Genomic DNA, 13,827 nt, shown 5'->3' with positions numbered 1-13,827 from the left:
ATGTGAAAACCTAAAGCTTGGTAGCCTTTAAATCTTCTTCAGATTAGATCAATATCAGTATCTGGTATGCAACTTTTTCTGATGTGAAACTTGAGCAACTTCCTCTGGTACAGCCCCTAACAGGAAGTGCTACAGTGAGAGGTGTAGGATGACTTCCTGTGGAAATGGATCTCTTTACTAATCAAATCAGATATGCTGAGACTCGGCTTATATTAGAACCACCTGACAATAAGGCTGGTTTATAAGCAACTGGTTTTGCTTCATGACCAAGATTTTATAGCTTTTAATGGACATTGTGGCGAAGCAACATCAAAATTCTTTTTATTCTAAATAATAATACATAATATTGTTAGATGTCTATCTTATGTTGACGGTTTGATGCTCTCAACAGCCAATAATTCACTGCATGAAACCATGCTTTTCCTCATTGTATTTCATGTATTCTGCGTTGTATTTTAGACATTTATTTTACATTTAGGCTACTATGCTTTTATCTAATGCAACTAACAGTGAATGTTTATTTTATTGATATATTATTATTGGTTTCTAAATATCTATTTTTTATTTGATTATGATGGTTTTTATTGTTTCAACAAACAATAATTCACTTCATGAAACTATGCTTTTCATTATTGCATTTAGTCTGTGCTGTATATATATATTTTTGCATTTATTATACTTTCATCTAATGCAACTTTCTGCATTCCCTGTGAGTCAAATCCACCAGTTTTGTTCTTGGATTTCAATAATGTTATGCTAATTAGGCATCCACCAGATCAAGATGAGATAAAATACAGCATCGATTGATTGAACGCACAACCTTTGACGTTACCGACAAAAGATAAGGAAAGCATATCCTTAACTATCTTAACTTTAATTATTGTCAATTAGCACTGCACTACATGCATTTAGCATAGTCTTTCCATACTATCCGTGACCAGAACAGACCTGCAATCCAAGAGTTCATGACTGCCCAATGTTTTAGACCTACAACACACATGTAGGATGATGGTATGGCACAGACACAATGATGACGGCAGATCAACAACACACTGGAACAGCAGAAACAGATACAACAGCAGGTGAGTAGAGACTTTGGAAGATGATTTCAGAATGTTTTGATGGATTGAGATATTTTGGATTGTGAACCCAAAATAGGGTTCACAAACTGTCTACATGTTCACCATGGTCCATTCCTGTATATAATAAAGAGTAAACTGTATCGCATCTTATGCCGAGTTCACACGGCATGATTTTCATAGTCAGGTGACGGGTCACTTTTCTTTTCACACTGCACGATTAGGGTAACATTCAGTTTCTGCTGTGTCCACACACACACTGCATGATGGATCGGCGACAGGGGGTTTCACACCGCATGACTTTACAAAAGAAAGAATCGCAGACAACTTCTGTCTGGTCCGCCAACTACGTTTCACAAACACACGCGAGAAGTGATAAGGAAGTAACGCAAGATCACGCGTGCGTGAGACCGAAATTATAATTAAAATGATAGCCCGCAAGAAGCTTGCGATCCAAATTGTCTGTGCGCTGATTTGCAGCGAAAAGGAGAAAAAGAAAAACATGAAATGGTTGGGGAGACACGGGGAGCAAGGATTGTGTGTTCTGCAAAGAGAGTTGAGGGTAAATAAATAATTTTGCAATGTGCTGCTGTTGCTGCTGGTCAAGCAAATGTTTGTGCTTTGTTTCTGTTTGATATAATTGTAAATATATCTATTAAAATAGTGATATTCTGGTCTATAACTCCTCCCCGAACATCCTGCTGGCCTGTAGACTATCTTGCTCTCTCATTGGCCGTCGATAATCGTCGCTGATGTCACTGTCAGTCAGAACACTTTCACACAGCAGGATTTTGAATTGTCAACGACTCATCGGTGATTCTCTCAGATTCTCTCAGTCTTTAATAATTCACACGCTTGTTTATTATTATTATTATTATAATTTTGGGCATTTGTTGGCGATCTCTCAACCTGTCGGCGAGTGAAAATCGGGGCTAAAATCGTGCAGTGTGAACTCGGCATTAGTAGCTAAGATATGTCAACTTTTTAAACCGCTTTGAAGTTTTTTTGTGTTTTTTTTACATTTGTATCATTAGATGTTTGAGCAAGCTGAAACACAATACTTGCTTTTAAAAGTGTAATGAGGCAATTACTCATTAAAAAAATACTTCCTGTCGCCACAGGTGCACAATGAATTCTGGACTAGGCAAGGATCCATCTGTTGTCTCCTTCATTGCACGGGAAACTAAGGACCCGTTTGAAGGAGCCTTCGAATTGGAACAGCCTTCGTCGCAATCGGCCTTCGAACGCGGCCTCTGGTTTGTGACGCAGCAAGTGCTTGTGATGAGGGCTGATGAGTGACAGGTGTGTGTGGTTAAGAGCCAGGGAGGATGCTGTCCTTGACAATGAATAATATACAGCAGGGGTAGGGACGGGACAGAGAGAAACATGGGATACGTCGCATGTAAGAACACTTGTTTTATAATCCAATACTGACCCTTCACCTAGAACAGCAGTTCCTTTTCCATCTTCTTCTCGCAAGAAGTGATACGATATGGCTGCGAGGCAGCAATCCGTACTGCTTAATGTGAGAAACACAACACTTTCAAAACCACAGACTCCATCATCCGCGTTAGTCATTTGCCCAACGGGTTCATCTCTGTTTCCACCAGAGATTTTAAGTTTAAGTATGTGAAACCGATCTTACATTAGCACATGCAAGGAATGTGTTAAAAGCAATCATAAACCCCTGGTGGGGGTGAGAGTATGTGCTAGATATCATAGTATGAGAAAAAGGGGGAATGTGTGTGTGGCCTGGTAAAACTATACATAACGGGGACAAACTTCTCCACAAAGATGGCAATATCCCAAATCCTTGTCCGTGTGGGGACATTTTTTGGTCCCCATGAGGACACAGCTTATAAATCATACTAAGTGATGCCATTGACACTGTAAAAATGCAGAAAGTTTTCTGTGATGGGCAGGTTCAGGGATAGGGTTAGTGTAAGGGATAGGAATATACAGTTTGTACAGTATAAAAGGCATTATGTCTATGGAAAGTCCCCATAGGGTTTACCAGCCCCCCCCCCCCCCACACACACACACACACACACACACACACACACACAATAACAAATTTAAAGTCACCATGAAATCAAAATTGACAATTCTTGTTTTTATTGAATGTAGCAATATGTATTATAAATAATTTATCTGTGCACATCATAATTTTTTTTAAATAAATGTACCGGTATGTGCCCTTGTAAACTTTAATCAAAATAACTTCCTCTCCCTCTTGATACATCTCTTCTCTCAGATCGCAACAATAATAAACCCTCGATTGTAATGTATAAGCATTTAATTTATTCTGTGATTGGAAAGTGTTCTTATATCCATGTCTACTGGCCTCCTTATAGCTGGCTCTGCAAACATGCATGCGAGAGCGATTACAAAGGGGAGTGACGTTACACTGATGAAGAAAATCAAGTCCCATCCTGCATTTTTTTCATGTTTGAGAACACGTTTCACTATATACGTCACAATAGGGAAGAAAACTGTCTGACTGTTCAACTGTGTCATGCCGACCTTAGCATCCAAAATAATTATAGTGAGATTGACCATTGGCTAATCCATTGGCTGAGAAACAGTGTTTGGGTAGAAAGAAAAAAAATGTGCGTGTGTGTGTTTGTGAGAACAAGACATGAGAATGGTTGTGAAAACCAGACTTCTTCACTGGTATGTCAGTAATGCGTTATCCCCCCCCCAAACACACACTCCCTTTCTCTTGAGCACAAATGCCCCCCTCCCCTCCACCGAGGGGGGTTCACTTGGTGGAATCTCAGTCTCCAGACCCCTCGGCCCCCTCAGCCATAAATGCCTCCAGCCTTTCTCCGACCACCCACCTACCCACCCTTCCCTTCTCCTGCAGGACAGGATCCCGTTACAGCCTTTCCCTCTGGCCAGCTGGAGATAAGACTTAAGACTACAACTAAAGATTGCAGATCATACCTAAACTGGCTCAATATGCGACCGAGCTTTCGTTCTGCGGTCCTCGCCTATCATGTTACTGCATTAGAGACTGGGCCTCTCGAGTGGATAAAAATGCAGGATTAGAGTGCAGTATTATGCCGTGGACTCACTAATGGAGCTGCTCATGGTTCAGAACAACATTATCGTAGTTCACCAATGTGAAAGTGATTGGAATGTGAGTCATTTAGTCAATATGTGGAGAATTTCGTCATGGCTCGCGGTGGAGGATGTGTGTTTTGGTGGTGGAAGGGGGGGTGGTTATTCCTGGAATGCTGAGAGTAAAAGTTCATAGATCAGATTACAGGAAGGAAACCACAGGGAGAAAAAAAAAACAGTGAGAGGAAACAGGCATCAAACTGCCGCCTGGTTTTCAGACGGTGGAAATTCAGTAAAATACTCTTGAGTTCTCCGATTCAGATTCAGATCTGATTCAGAACTTGATTCAGTTTCTTTTCTTTATAGAAGGTCACACTATTTTATTCTTTTTTTTTTTTTTTGCTTCTTTTTAAATTACTTTCATGTTGTAGAAAAAAAAACTTCATAGTCAAAGTTTTACAAAAATTACGCTCAATTGTGATGTAATTTCTACCATAACTAAAATTCCCCTAATAGATTTGTCTTGGAAAACATTATTTTTGCCTTTTATGTGTACATTTTATTATTTTATATTATTATTATTTTGTCCCACTTTTTAAATAAAAATAAAAATCCTAAAACTATTTATTACACGATTTCATAAACAATTTCAATATTTATTGTGTGTGTGTTAAGGATTTTACACAAATTACGAGTAAGTCTCTCATTTGTTGAATCAGTTCTACCACAACCAAACAAAAGTCTGTAAGTAAAGAGTTTGAATAAAATATGGAAAATTTCACTTGTGAACAAAGCATTTTTGTGCATCATTTCCAATCAAGCTGTAATTTAGTCAAATTTGGGGGAAATTTGTGAAAGTATTATTAGGTTATATAAAATGCTAGATATGAAATTAAATGAGACAAAGAAAGAATTGTTATGTAAATTCTATCACATCTGTAATAATAGAATGTGATTAAACAAACACAATAGCCTACATGTTTACATACAATACAAATTAAATGGACAAATTAGGAGTGTAACTATATAAATAAACTATAGAGTTAATTTTTTTAAATCCTCAAGGTGAAAAGTCAGAAGAAACACCCGTTTTACAGAATGTTTTTGTCTTTTTGTGACTAATACTCTTTCCCAAGCTGCAAACAATTCCACAACCCAGCAGATTTCGTGTGGTTTGACCGGGTCTTTGGAGCAGTAAAAAGGCATATCAGCAGTGACTGGGATCCATTTGGCCAATAAGTGAACCGTGTTCTGGAGCCTCCCAGTAGGTGATCGCAGTGGGCCTGAGGGAAGAGGAAGCTCCTCTGGGAATAAGAGAACAGCACATGCCATCTATTATTCAGCAATGGGGTTTGAGATGACGCGGGCCCAGAGCTTACGGCGAAATATACCCTGTTATTTTGCTCTTAATATAGATGCAGTTCAGGTTTTGCTGACCGCTATCTAAAACAAAAAGGGAGAAAAGAATGTGAAATAGAATAGAAATCTAAATACATCACTTTCAGGGAACAACTTATGCTGTTATTCACGTAATTGACTGCCATAGAACGTTTAACAGAAACATATGTTGACGGCGCCATGCCTACAAAGTATTTCTGCTATCATTGGTGCCTTTAACAATCCAGACTTTGTTATTTTCAAGACATATTTCAAGATCATTCCACATTTATGAGAAGCAAATGAGTCAGGCCTATGATGTATGTTAAATTGCTTTCAGCTGAGCACAACTGTTTCCTCGAAACGGATTTTAACATGGTGGTCGTAAAAGCATCCAGTTCTCTTGGCTCAATATGGCTAAACAGGCTTTACTGTTACACGCTCGCCTGGCTCAGATCAGTCATTAAAATTCATGCATGTTTAATGCAGCAAAATTGCTGTATAGATCAATCGCTTTGAGAGAAACTCTAAACCGCAGTGTTTTAAATCAGAAGAGAGAAGTAGATCCAGCATTTCCAGGAAAGGCCACCGAACATGATGTGCCATAAATGTACGACGTGTGGTCGCACAGCTCTTCGTATCAGGATTTGACTGGGCAAATGGATCGCTTTCTCAGACTGAATAATTAAAGAGGCGATGCAAGAACATCCCCGCTGTCGGATATAAGCTATTTACCCCCCTTCATGAAAAATGATCCTGCCCATCAGATGTAAAGCACCTCCAGCTGATAACATTGATACGTAGGAACAAGCTAAGTTTGACTTTGAAACATTGGTACATCATGTGCTTCAGTTAAATCTCCAGATCAACATTCTTGAGCACGTACGGTACATGGCAAATAAATGTAGCAACAGATTTAACTGATGCACATGATGTACCGGAAATGTTCAATATGAACTTTATGATGGTGGTTGGGTGTGTTAACCAGTTTTCGTAATTTTTGGTTCTTCTCTGCTCTCAAGGGAGAGAATTTACTGATGAACTAGATTAAATAAACTGTGCATTGTAAACCTGGCAGTGGTATGCAGTTATTAGAGGAATGAGAATGAAACTGCAGCCATTGGCCTTATGAGGTAATTCCATGGGTCTGAACAATATGAATGTTTGGCTCTATGAATATTTAATAATGTAGACAGAGTAAGCTAAATTTACTAAAAAACTAAAAACTTAAGTGAACTTTAGAAATGTAAAAAAAAAATCTCAACTTAAAAATCACCTTGAATACATTAAGTTTACACTAACAAAAATAACTTTTAAAGGTGCACTCAATGTAATGTACGGTGCCCCTAAAGGGACATGGTGATGTTGTCTCGCAAAATTGTAATGTTCCCCGAGGAACTTTGCGTTCTCCTGCAAAATGTTTGCGTTCCCCTGATACACTTTTTGTTCGCTCACAAAGACAAAGTTCAAAAGCAAAGTTTCTCTGGGGAAGGCAAACATTTTGCGAGAGAATAAGTATAATAGTCGTCTTGGATATTGACACCTTTAGCTAGAAATTAGCAGTCAAAAGTGTCCAATAGCAAGGGTGTTAACAAGATAAAGGTTGTGCTGGACTTCTGATTTCAGAAACGTTCAGCTTCCTGAAGTGACACTTGTGCGGTGTTTTGCTTTTTTTATTGCAGTCAAATATTTTTTTCCATATAAACAGAGGTTTGTAGTATTCAGGCGATCATGTGAACTCAAAATGGCAGCCCCCATGAGGTGACCAGTTCCATGAAAAAGTTTTATTTTTAAACGTTTTATATTTAAGTTTTAAAGCTTTTATTAGACTGAAGTCTTCAATCAACTCAAGTAAGAGTACAACAAAATTTTCTAAATTTATATTAATTTAAGTGATTCATTCAATTTAATGAGGGGGAAAATTACTAACTGTACCTTTAATTGTAAGATCTATTATTTTTTTTATTTTCAGCTGCCTTGGTTCTGGACGTATTTCTTCCAGTAATTTTTCCCCTCAGGGATTTTTACAAATTCTTTGTTTAAGATTTATAAACTGTGAACCAAGCCAACCAGCATCACAATATTACAAACATGTATTTGAGGCAAAAAAGTATTTTGAAAATCTGACAAAAAGACTGTGTACTTAAGTACTTTAATGAGGGAAAGAACTACAACCCCATTAAGCATTGCGAATTACATAATCATATTTAAAACGACAGATTAATATCAAACTATTTATTTAAAGATGTTGATTGTGTATATAGAAACAATATATGTTACATTTCTTACAAAATATGCATATATACAACAAATATTGAAGTAGAGACTGTTGGAAGACTGCATTAATTACATCCTTTGCAATGGTTTATGGGAATTGGGGTGAAAAAAGTGTTCTTTTGGTGGAGACATCCCTGCTAAATCATGGATTATGTAGTTTCTCTCCTGAACCCCCTAAATCCCACTAAACACAATTATTTAAAGGGCACCTATTATGACATTTAAAATGTTCCTAATGTTGTTTAGGGAGTCCCCAACAACAGTTTTACATGCATGCAATGACAAAAAACACTTTTGTTTTCGTATAATATGCATTTATTTTTACCTGATTTGCTCACCGACTCCCAAATGATTCGTTTAACGACTCGTTTTTCAAACCCCTCCTTTGCGCGACGCTAATCTGCGTTGATTGGTCAGATGACCCAGCAGTGTTTACAGAGATAATACTTATTTTTAACACGGAGTACAATGATGCTTGTATCAATTAAATTGTATTATAATAATGATTATAGTCCACTGCTTTATAGTTTGTAGTAAAAAACGAAAAATAAGGTAAATAATTTAATGTTATGTTAGCGAGCATAGCCCAGAGTTCATATTGTAAAAGCACAATCAGTCTTTGTTTGCGTTAGCCCGATGCATAAACATAACGTTTTTACACACAAAAAAAATGCAGTTACGTTACAGTTATTACTCTATTCTTTAGACAACTCCGAAAACAACGACAAACACTTCACATATCTCAATACAATTGTCATTGAAGACCTAGAAGCTAAACGGTGCTTACACAACAAACAAAATAATTATTAAGCATGCTACATAAAATATAAAAGCAAAAATTATTAATAACACTTACAGGTTGTGATACGGAGGAGGAAGCTGATGCAAATACACTTGGAACTGAACCTTCCTTCAATATCAGCCAGCTCGCGAATCCAAGTTTGATTGCATTTAAAAAGCAATCGTCTTCAAAATGACGCGAACAAAGCACAAGGCTCGGACTATACTTCTGTGGTATAGTGAATTGTAGCCACTTAGTCTTCAAATGCTCCTCCTTGGGCAGATGAAAAAAGTTTGCTTTTGAGTCGCACTTCAGAACCAGGGGGGCAGTGTTCCGAAAGACATTGAAGCCGACCTGGGCGCCGCCATTGGCTAGCGGACCCCCACCTGCTGTTAGCATTCCATTGACTCCCATTCATTTTGGCGTCACTTTGACAGCGAATAACTTTACATCTGAGGCGTTTAAAGACACCGTTTGTCCATTGTTTATTTCTAAAGAAACACGAAAATGTATAAAAGGCTCCATTACCTTGTATCTTACGTTATGGCCCCGTAGAAGCAGTTTTTGTAAAAATAGGCTAACGATTGCGTCATACCCGCGCGACTCTGTCGCACAAGTCGAAAAATTACCGTATGGACAGGCAGAGAAGCTCGCAAGCAATGGGGAGGACGTGGAGGCATAAAGTCAAGGGAGAAGCCCATAGAGAGTGATAAAGTTGCTCCCGCTGCTAGCTCATGGACTGCAAATACCCACGCTCTCCGTCTCTGCGGGATTCGGAAGGGAATGATTCAGATTTCTCTCGGCACAGCTACTAGAAGACCTACAGGTTGCTCACGTCACATCTACGTCGTCAAGCTCAGTTTGAGCCTGCGCAGTTCGCCTTGCGATCAGGAAGTGAGTGCTTCTAATTGACTTCATTTCTCTCCGTTGAAACCTATGGGGTCGCTGTGTCCAGTTTATATACTGTCTATGTTCAGAACACAGCGTCTCGTCGCCATGATATTTTCCCTGGCCTTGGAGCGCAATAAGTGGGCGTATCGTATTCAAATAACTTGACAAGTTGACGTCATCTAGTCAGAGAAAAAGCTTCGGTCTTCTAACATTTATAAAAATTACTCAGAGTCGACTCTCACTTTTGAAAGACAATAACTTTATATACGGTGCACTTTCATATTTCAAACTTTGCAGGATGTTTTTGTTCACTTAGATCTATGTTACACACTACATGAAAGGTAAATTTCAAAATTCCATAATAGGTGCCCTTTAACAAATAAGTTGAAATAATGATTGACACAACCTTGTAGCTCACAGTTTTTCTTTCTTCTCGGTTTATAAATTAGTTATAAAATCGTAAAAATAAATTTCCCAGTGGAGAAAATGAATTGGATTTTTACTTTCGGAACTTGTTGCAAAAAAAAAAAAAAAAACTGTTGCTAAACAGGTTTCCTGAACACACCCTTCTAATGCTATTGGCTAGAAAAACAAATAGCCCTGCCTCCAAAGCACACCATTGGTTTATTTTTTTGGCTTTGGCATTTTATTGCTGTGCTTGCATATTAAATTAGGGGAGACTAAAGCATTTAAATATAATTATAGATGATCACAGCTTTTCACCGCATACTCACTTTTTACAGTGAAATTGCATAGTTTCCTGATTTAATAAAGAGATTGTGTTAAAAAACTATACGTGTTTGGCTCTTCTCTGATCGTAATCATGTGGAAAGGATGATTAGTTTAGGGGTCATGCATACTTACATTTTCCCATTGGCTGTTTAATGGAAACAATGAGCGGTAAATTAAAATCTAAATTTAGATGAATGTGTCAGGTAATGTTGTGTAGCCTATCTATACTGTGGGCTTGACCTTTCCCCTGCTGCCATTCATGAGTGTGCCATGGGAGATTAGAGTGTTGTAGAAAGAGAGAGAGAGGGAAAGAGAGCACGTGCTCACTGAACTGCTCTATTTGTGTCTGGGCATAAAGCCAAGCGTTCTGGCTCTCTACACCACAGCCTTGAGTGGGGCCATCGGCCCTTTAAAATACACCATTGTGAAGTGTCTCTAACGTACGCGAGGCCGCATGTATACGTGAATGTGTTGGTGTGTGTTTACCTGTGAGTGAACTCTGTCAGCATAGCGTGCTTGTTGTTTGTGCAGCCCTGCAAATTTATGGAAAAGGACATGAACGCAACAGGGGATTGCACAAACACAAGAGCCGAGCCGAGACGAGACTCTCGCTGCACGCAGACTCAACAGTGTTTACTGATTCCGTTTGGCTGGTTGCATGGCAACGGCAGCAGCCCAGTCACTACGGGCCACTATTGCTTTGTTTTGCAGCATTGTAACTGTGGGGAAAAGTGTGTGTGTGTAATGTAAGAGGAATGCATGTTAAAACCCATGACTTTTGGACAGGAACTGACTGAACACCCACATGATTCTTTGCATGTGTGTGTGTGTTTGATGGTTGAGTATGTATCAGTAACAGTGTAAACCTGACTGACTAGAATAGCATTAAATGTGCAGAATTTTTTCGTACTATCGCAAGTGCTCCTGTTTAATGTGCAAAGATGACTAAGCCATTCTTAGGATTTCTTCCGGAAAAGTGTAAAACAATGTGGCTCTGTGGTGCTTTAAAACATTGCGCAATGTTCCAACATGTCACATTCTAGCCTAAACAATGGCGAGTTTGGGGCGGGACTTCCTATTTGACATCATTATTGGTTTTATAAATAATTATGAACAACTTCTATAGCTCTTTTGTATGCCTAAAATATACTTTGTATTTTACGCGTATGCTAGGGTGACATAACTCTTTACAGTATTACAGTAATTACAGTAGTTAGTCCACAAGGTGTGTTGTTTTACAGTCGAAAAAAGAAACTGAGTAGACTTAATGACTTAAACTGCAATGCATCGACTGGCCGCTAGAGACAGGCGAGAGTCAATCCCATAGACCCCCATGTTAATATGCCCAACTTTACAGGAGAAAAAAATATCTTTACAGTCTGGTACAAAAAGTGACGTTGGTCTATATAGCTAATTTTGCCCTTCATGACAACTGTGAGGGGGGTGAATTTTTTTATAACTCATCCGTTTAAATTATAATAAGCCTTAAAGGCCAACTGAAGCACCTTGAAACGCGCAGCTTTGTATGATGCGTTGAGGTAATTTCCACTGAAACAGGAAGCTAAGGCGGGACATGTTGGATGGCCTTTTCCTCCGCCTTTTCACATAGCCAATAGTGTTTACCTCACAGACTGAGAGTCGTATACTTGACAGCACCATGGAAACGAATCCGAGCCCTGATACGTTGGATTCAATAATAACGTTAGAGGTGTGAATAAATTCTAGCCATTTCATTCTGAATCTGAAACCGGAATAAAACTTGAGGGTTTGAGCAACCGAACACAAATCTCCAACCCATATTTCTCCGTGACGCGACAACTTCTTTTTTGTGAACCGGTCAAACCAGACTTTATGAAGTTCGTGGTGACGTCATAAAAATCCCTGATCCATTTTAGCGGAAGTGAGAGACATTGTTTTGGAACACACCAGCTTATTTATGACTTTAAGGCTAACATGTTCATCCTAACTTAAATTTTGATTTCAGGGGGCTTTTAAAGTTCTGCATAATTAAGGGCGTGGCCACTTGAGTGACAGGTGGATTGCCGCTGCTGTCACTACTAGCCGTTTGTCTGCTGTCTGTTAGCCGTCACGTCACCTCAGCTAATCCCGCCTCTTTGCCCATTTTCGGTTATCCAGGAAGTGACGCGATGGCGGCGGCCGGCTCCGCCCACTTTGGGCTTCAAAAATGCTCTTCATAAACCTATGTGTGACGTCACGGACACTACATCCATATTTTTTTACAGTCTATGCTATCGCATGGAGTAAACTAAAACTATGCATTTGGATGTACACTACACATACACGCGTTTAAAATCTAACCATACGGGTTTTGTAATCTAATCTTGCACATATGCTATTTTTTGGGATTCATTTGTCCACAAGGTTAGCAACACTGCCCCAGCTCATTGTTTCACAGTCAAAAAAGAAATGGCCTGGAACAAACACAATCTGTACTCGAGAAAATACAATAACAGAAGATATTTTGAGAAATGTCTATTTTATATGGTGCCAAAACATTTTGGTTAATTACAACCAATATTCTTTAAAAAATATGATTCTATGTTCCCCAGAACATACAGGTTTGGAATGACATGATAGTGAGTAAAGATTAGAGTTTTCATTTTTGGGTGAACTATCCCTTTAAGTACTGAACTTTATTTGTTCCATGCACACTAATGATAAAGAATGATGAATGATGATTCATTCCTTTTTTTACAGCCATTGTAGAACCTTAGCATTACTAAAACATATATATTTCCCCTACATAATAATTTACAGCAAAATAGACATATATCCCTGCATATTACTGCACACAGCAAAGCCAAAAGCTCACCTGACAATGTGACACTCTGAACAGTGTTACAAGCTGCTGTTCTACCTGATTCTCCTCAATGACCTCCCACAATGCTGAGTCAGAGCTTTCTACCTCTCAATTTCTCTCCCTCTCCTTTCCCATCTCTGTTGACCTATTGAATTTTCCCTTACAGCTTCATGGACTGCTGGGCTTCATTCTGTTTGACCTCTGGTGTTCAGTGACTGACCCTGTGCTGTGAAGGCACTCGCCCCTGGAGACATACAAAGCCTAGGCTGAATTTCCCCTTCATCCGTCCAATGGAGACCTGACCGGGTCGAACAAAAGCCGTCTTGCTGAACTGATCTCGGGTACTCGCGACAGAGAATACAGAACATAGCTTGCTTTTCAAGCACTTTAAAAGAGCTTGTCTACATCAAGTCCCCTAATTGACTCTGGGGGTGAAAAAGAACTGCCTAATTGCATGATTTAGTCTCTCAATACACCCTGAAAGATGACACTAATCACAGCGGGAATTATTAAGCCATGTTTCTTGCTTAGACAGCAAATGGGATGCGATAAAAGGTCACACATATTGGTCTTATGATATGAGAGCAGATTGTGGTTAAAATGGCTCATATCATCGTGTGTGTGTGTGTGTGTGTGCGCGCAGAGTTCAGTGTTGAAGAGTCGATACTAAACCGTGTTTAAATGTGTCCCTTTGCACCTGCACTGTCCCAAAAGATAATAATGACACACGACTAACCAAGATTGATGAGATGTAAGTAATATATGATTGTCAGTTTATAAATAGCCCCTAAAAGAGAGAGAGAGTG

At 38.9% G+C, this 13,827-nt stretch overlaps 1 long non-coding RNA gene across 1 annotated transcript; it reads left to right on the top strand.

The window, feature by feature from the left end:
- Positions 1-1,833: 1,833 nt before the first annotated feature.
- Positions 1,834-13,825, top strand: LOC306990878. Its single transcript, XR_013795959.1, has 3 exons — positions 1,834-1,892; positions 2,201-2,381; positions 13,188-13,825. It is a non-coding gene; the product is annotated as an uncharacterized lncRNA (long non-coding RNA).
- Positions 13,826-13,827: the final 2 nt, after the last annotated feature.

This window comes from Phoxinus phoxinus (assembly GCF_949152265.1).
Source record: "Phoxinus phoxinus genome assembly, chromosome: 22".
Classification (NCBI taxonomy): Eukaryota; Metazoa; Chordata; class Actinopteri; order Cypriniformes; family Leuciscidae; genus Phoxinus; species Phoxinus phoxinus.
The sequence above is the reverse complement of the archived record's forward strand: the minus strand, read 5'-3'. Positions and strand labels throughout refer to the sequence as shown.